General features: G+C 47.9%; 1 pseudogene; it reads left to right on the top strand.

Moving 5' to 3' along the window:
* The first annotated feature begins 364 nt into the window (after positions 1 to 364).
* LOC119939867 lies at positions 365 to 463 on the top strand (annotated as a pseudogene).
* The last annotated feature ends 5,971 nt before the right edge of the window (positions 464 to 6,434 follow it).

Here is a 6,434-nt window from a genome sequence, read left to right as displayed (position 1 = left end):
CATGGGGGCGTCGAGGCGGGTGGAAACAGCCTCTCTTCCATCACTCAGTGTAAAAATGTGTCTGTTTATTGTTATATTATACTCTCCAAAGTGCTTAGTACAGTGGTTTACGCACCTAAAATGCTCAATAAATACGATTGAATGAATGAATGAATGAAAAGACTGCTTGGGACCTTCACCGCGGCATCGGATGCACAGCATGGAAGGGCTGGAAAAGTTTACCCTGTTTTTCCCAGTATTGGTGGGTTTACGCGAGGCTCCTGGTGGGTCAGAAAACCCACCTGCTGGACAGCTACTGTTGATGGGGGCAGTCACCACTGGCAGCCCTGCCCACCCCCACCCTCCCATGACAGAACAGGGGCTGGGGGCTTTTCGGCCTTTGGGCTAAGATCAAGTGTACTATCTGTTCTTATCAGTTAATATCTGAAAAACACCTGCTTGTTTTGTTGTCTATCTCCCCCTTCTAGACTGAGCCCGTCGTTGGGTAGGGACTGTCTCTATATGTTGCCAATTTGTACTTCACAAGCGCTTAGTACAGTGCTCTGCACACAGTAAGCGCTCAATAAATACAAATGAATGAATGAAAGTATGAATGGGGACCATGGCAGGGGACTAATGACCCCACTCCTGAGCTGGACAGTGGCTCTTGAGCCAGCTCTTGTCCCTTGCCAAGACTGGTGACCATGGGGCAGCAAGCTTCCTGTCAGAGTGAAGGGTTCCCTGGCTGTAGTGGTGCCCCCACCCCATTCCACGGCTGCCCGCCTGCTGCTGTTTCCTGTGGGCTCAGTGTTTTAAAAGATTAACTCCCTCTCTTCACCCACCATCCCCCCCCCCGGCCCCCCAGCCCCCAACCAATGCTCTGGTCTTTTTGTGGTCATCATAGAAACAAGCACTGACTGAGCTCACAGTGTCCTGGAGGCCCCAGCTTCTCCTTTCCTCTCCATGCACCCCCACTGCCCCGAACTGGGATTTTCTCTTACTTCTGTGGAAAATGTCTATACTGCACTAGGACAGAGAAGCCAGCCCACTGCTGGTTATCCATGATTCCATCCACTGAACTGGAGATTAACGGGGTGACTCTCCCACCCTCCTTTCTGGCCAGCTTCCCCGTGGGGCCTCTGGAGAAGAATGGGCTACTGCTGCTATGGGCCTAAACACGGTTTTGAGGGGAGGGAAGACGAACCAGGCCTATTTCCAGAGGGTCCTCCGCACCAACACTCAGATAATGAAAGGAATTGATTGAGCGCTTACTGTGTGAAGAACACTGAACTGAGCACCTGGGAGAAAACAATACAACAGAGTTGGTAGACTCAATCCACAAGGAGTTTGCAGTCTAGAGGTCAAGGTAAACTGAAATGTGGCAACAGGTAAAACAGGTAACCGATGAAACTGAACAGGTAAAACAGGTAACCAACAAAACTGATTCAGCCAACCAAACATTCCCATGCTAAGCGGAAGCACAACTGCAGAGTGGGGGTTTAAGTCACGGTGCCTTTATCTTCCTCTAACTGTTTGTTTTGAAACTGCCAATAAAGGAAACGTTTCTCAGGGCTTATGGTCTTCCCAGCATTTCTGGTCTGATTCTCAAACAGTAGTTGTTTTGATTAAGCATCTACTAGGTACTGTGCGCACTGCACTAAGTGTGCAATAGAAGCTATAGATGTAACATATTCCCAACCCACAAGCAGCTTACACTCTTAGAAATAATTATGATACTCGTTCATCATAATCATCATCAGTGGTATTTATTGAGCACTCACTGTGTACTGAGCACTGTACTAAGTACTTGGGAGAGTACAACAGAATTGGTAGACCCATTCCCTGCCCCAAGTTTACAGTATAGAAGGGGATTAAGTGCTTACTATGTCCCAAGCACTGTACTAAGTGCTGGGGTTGGTACAAGTTAATCAGGTTGGACACAGCCCTGTCCCACATGGGGTGCACAGTCTAAGTAGGAGGGAGTAGGATTTAATCTCCACTTGACAGATGAGGTAATCAATCAATCAATCAATCATATTTATTGAGTGCTTACTGTGTGCAGAGCACTGTACTAAGCACTTGGGAAGTCTAAGTTGGCAACATACAGAGACAGTCCCTACCCAACAGTGGGCTCACAGTCTAAAAGGGGGAGACAGAGAACAAAACCAAACATACTAACAAAATAAAATAAATAGAATAGATATGTACAAGTAAAATAAATAAACCAAGGCACAGAGAAGTTAAGTGACTTGCCTAAGGTAACAAAGCAGACTTGTGGCAGAGCCTGGATTAGAACAAAGGTCCTCTGACTCCCAGGACCTGCTCTTTCCACTAGGCCACACTGCTTCTCTCGTAGTGGGGGAGACAAGAAAATTATCTCCCAACTCTGTCATATTGTAATCTCCCAAGCACTTAATACAGTGCTCTGCACTCAGTAAGTGCTAAATAAATACGACTGATTGATTGATTGACTGGTCAGTGAAGGTGGAAGGGTAGAGAGAGAGGTAAGAACTTAATCCCAGGAGAAGTTTCCTCTCAACCTCTGCGTCAGGGTCCTTTTCTGCACAGCTGTTCCCTAGCAGGCCTAGAAGTCATGGACAAGCAGCTTTTTGCTGATACACGGTCTCCCACTCCCAACCTCCCATCAAGCCCCCCACACCCCGCAGTGTGGTTTTAAACTTTGGTTTTCTGTTTGACCCAGAAGGCCTGAGAGACAGGTGCAGAGAGAACCATAGAGAGACTGAGACACAGAGATGGAGACAGGGCTGAGAGACATAGAGAAAGAGAGACAGAGACAGATGCACAGAGAACAGAGAGAGACTGAGACACAGAGATGGAGACAGGGCTGAGAGACACAGAGAGACTGAGGCCCAGAGATGGAGACAGCCTGAGAGACAGACTGAGAGACAGGCCCAAAGAGAACCAGAGACTGAGACTCTGAGAAAGAGAGAGACTGAGAGACAGAGACACCCAGGGAAACAGACTGAGACAGAGAGCGAGAGACAGGCTGAGAACACAGAGAGACAGAGACACAGAGAAAGAGACAGACTGAGAGACAGGCCCACAGAGAACCAGAGACAGAGACTGAAAGAGACAGAGAGACAGGCACAGAAAGAACCAGAGAGACTGAGACACAGTCAGTTATAGAGGGAACCGTGAGGCCAGTGCAGTTGTATTGTAAGGTTGAAGGCACTCTTTCATGTATCCAAATGTGGTTAAAGTGAGGAGATGGAGGAAATGAAGTGACTGTGTTACACTTATATATGTATATATCCTGTATATATGTTTGTACATATTTATTACTCTATTCATTTATTTTACTTGTACATATTTATTCTAGTTATTTTATTTTGTTAATATATTTTGTTTTGTTGCCTGTCTCCCCCTCCTAGACTGTGAGCCCGCTGTTGGGTAGGGACTGTCTCTATATGTTGCCAACTTGTACTTCCCAAGTGCTTAGTACGGTGCTCTGCACACAGTAAGCGCTCAATAAATACGATTGAATGAATGAAAGGCCAGGTCCACCCAACCCTGCTTGAGTGCGGATTTTCTCTGCTTGAGCAGCCAGAACACTGGCAAGGGGTCAGTCCGGGGCTTAGGCCGACAACTCCAGCCTGGCCGGGCCCTCCAAACCGCAGTGTCGAAGGGATGGTTCTCGCTTGCCCACGGCGGTGAGTGCCTCAACACGAGCTTCTGCAGGAGCACCCCCCACCCCCTGCCATTCTATGGGAGAACTAAGGGTTCTTTACTACAGTGGGCACACTGCGGAGACCATACTGGCTGCCTGCTCACAGCTTCTTGATTACAGACACAGATTACAGATGATTACAGATTACAGATTAGGAGAAACAGCGTGGCTCAGTGGAAAGAGCACGGGCTTTGGAGTCAGAGGTCGTGGGTTCAAATCCCGGCTCTGCCAGTTGTCAGCTGTATGACTTTGGGCAAGTCACTTAACTTCTCTGTGCCTCAGTTCCCTCATCTGTAAAATGGGGATTAAGATTGTGAGTCCCCTGGGGGACAATCATCTTGTAACCTCCCCAGCGCTTAGAACAGTGCTTTGCACATAGTAAGCACTTAATAAATAATGCCATCATTATTATTATTATTATTACAGATAGCTGCTCCTAGAAAGGGACCTTAATGTTGGAGAGGAAGCTCCTTGTGGCCGGGAACAGGTCACTTCGGTAGCCCCAAGTGGCGAGTACAGTGCACAGTACCAAGTGGGTGCTCAATCAGTGCTGCTGCTACCTATAAAACTACAGTACAGTATTCTCTGGTCATGGGTGCAACAATCAGTGGTATTTACTGAGCACTTGCCGTGTGCAGGCCACTGTCCTAAGCACTTCTTTGAGATCTTGGGCTGCTCCTTCCTGCAGAGAGATGGAGAGATCATCACAATGCCTCTGCCAAAGACCCCGCTATTCAGATTTTTTTTTGAATGGCATTAGTTAAGTGCTTCCTACGTGCCAGGCACTGTACTAAGCACTGGGGTAGGTATAAATTAATCAAGTTGGGCACAGTCCATGTCCCATGTGGGGCACATGGCCTAAGCAGGAGGGAATGAATTTAATCCCCATTTTACAGATGAGGTAACTGAGGCACAGAGAAGTTAAGTGACTTGTCCAAGGTCATACAGCAGACAAGTGGCAGAGCTGGGATTAGAGCCCAGATGCTCTGACTCCCAAACCTGTGTTGGTGGGACAGATATCCATGCAGAGACCTGCTATCTTGGTGACCAGATGACCATGTGTATGTGGCCACTTTGCCTTTGCCAAAGGCACTTTACATTCTCACTCTGTGCTCACGCCACCCCTCTGAGGGAGTACAGTTATTTTATCCCGGGCTCTAATTCCGGCCCCACCACTTATCTGGCGTGTGACCTTGGGTAAGTCACTTAACTTCTCAGTTCCCTCATCTGCATTAATGGAGAGTCAATACCTGTTCTCCCTTCTTCATAGACTGTGAGCCCCTTGAGGGACCTGTTTATCTTGTATCTACCCCAGAGCTTAGTGAGTGGTTGACACTTAGTAAGCACTTAATCAATCTATTAATTATATTTATTGAGCTCTTACTGAGTGCAGAGCACTGTACTAAAGTGTTTGGGAGAGTACAACACAACAGTATACAGATACATTCCCTGCCTATAATGAGTTTACAGTCTAGCTTAACAAATATGATTATAATTATTACCATTTCACAGATAATGGGGGCCCAGAGAGGATGACACCCAAGTCAGGTGCAGTGCTGGAACTGGAACCCAGAGCTCCTGACTCGCTGCTCCTTGCTCTTTCCACTAAGCTACGCTGCCTCCCCACATTTGGCTTTCAACCAGTCTTCTCCTTAATACTACACCTTCAGTAGCCCCCCCAACCTCCACATACGCACACCCTCGTCCACCAAAAGGCCGGTTTTATGAGTGGTTGCCTCTCTTTGCACAACTTTTCCACTTCCAAACTTCAGTCCCCGAGACTAGAGTGGCCGACCGTGGTGTGGGAAATAATAAACGGACCGTTCTCTGGGATAGTTGCGTTTTTCTGGTTTGTTCAACAAGGCCTCAGTGGCCTAGAACTTTGGCTCACTCCCAACACCAGAGTCGCGTGGTGTCAGGAAGCCAGAGCCCGGTGGACCCGGTCCCCAGACCAGCACAAACCCTGGGGGAGAAGAGGACGGGGTGGGGGGCACTCAGTGAAGATGTCCCCCGCAGCCCCACGACAATGGCGGGGGGGGGGGGTCTGCCACTGCTCCTCCTCCCTTCCACAACACCCTGACTCGCTTCCTTTGCTCTTCCCCCCTTCCTGCCCCATAGCACTTATGTAAATAATAATAAAAATCACAGTGGTATTTGTTAAGCGCTTACTCATTTCCAAGCACTGTGTATATATCTATAATTCTATTTATTTATATTGATACCTCTTTACAGAGCCCGTTGTTGGGTAGGGGCCGTCTCTATATGTTGCTGACTTGTACTTCCCAAGCGCTTAGTACAGTGCTCTGCACACAGTAAGTGCTCAATAAATACGATTGAATGAATATATTGATATCTGCCCCCACTCCCCGCCCCCCTCCCCCCACGCCAGACTGTGAGCCCATTGTGGGCAGGGATTGTCCCTCTATTGCTATATTGTAATAATAATAATGATGATGATGGCATTTATTAAGCACTTACTATGTGCAAAGCACTGTTCTAAGTGCTAGGGAGGTTACAAGGTAATCAGGTTGTCCCATGGGGAGTTCACATTAGCAGCATTGTTCAGTAGAAAGAGCCCGGGCTTTGGAGTCAGAGGTCATGGGTTCAAATCCCGGCTCCGCCAACTGTCAGCTGTGTGACTTTGGGCAAGTCACTTAACTTGTCTGTGCCTCAGTTCCCTCATCTGTAAAATGGGGATTAAGACTCTGAGCCCCCCGTGGGACAACCTGATCACCTTGTAATCTCCCCAGCGCTTAGAACAGTGCTT

Source organism: Tachyglossus aculeatus, chromosome 17 (genome assembly GCF_015852505.1).
Source record: "Tachyglossus aculeatus isolate mTacAcu1 chromosome 17, mTacAcu1.pri, whole genome shotgun sequence".
NCBI lineage: Eukaryota > Metazoa > Chordata > Mammalia > Monotremata > Tachyglossidae > Tachyglossus > Tachyglossus aculeatus.
The sequence above is the reverse complement of the archived record's forward strand: the minus strand, read 5'-3'. Positions and strand labels throughout refer to the sequence as shown.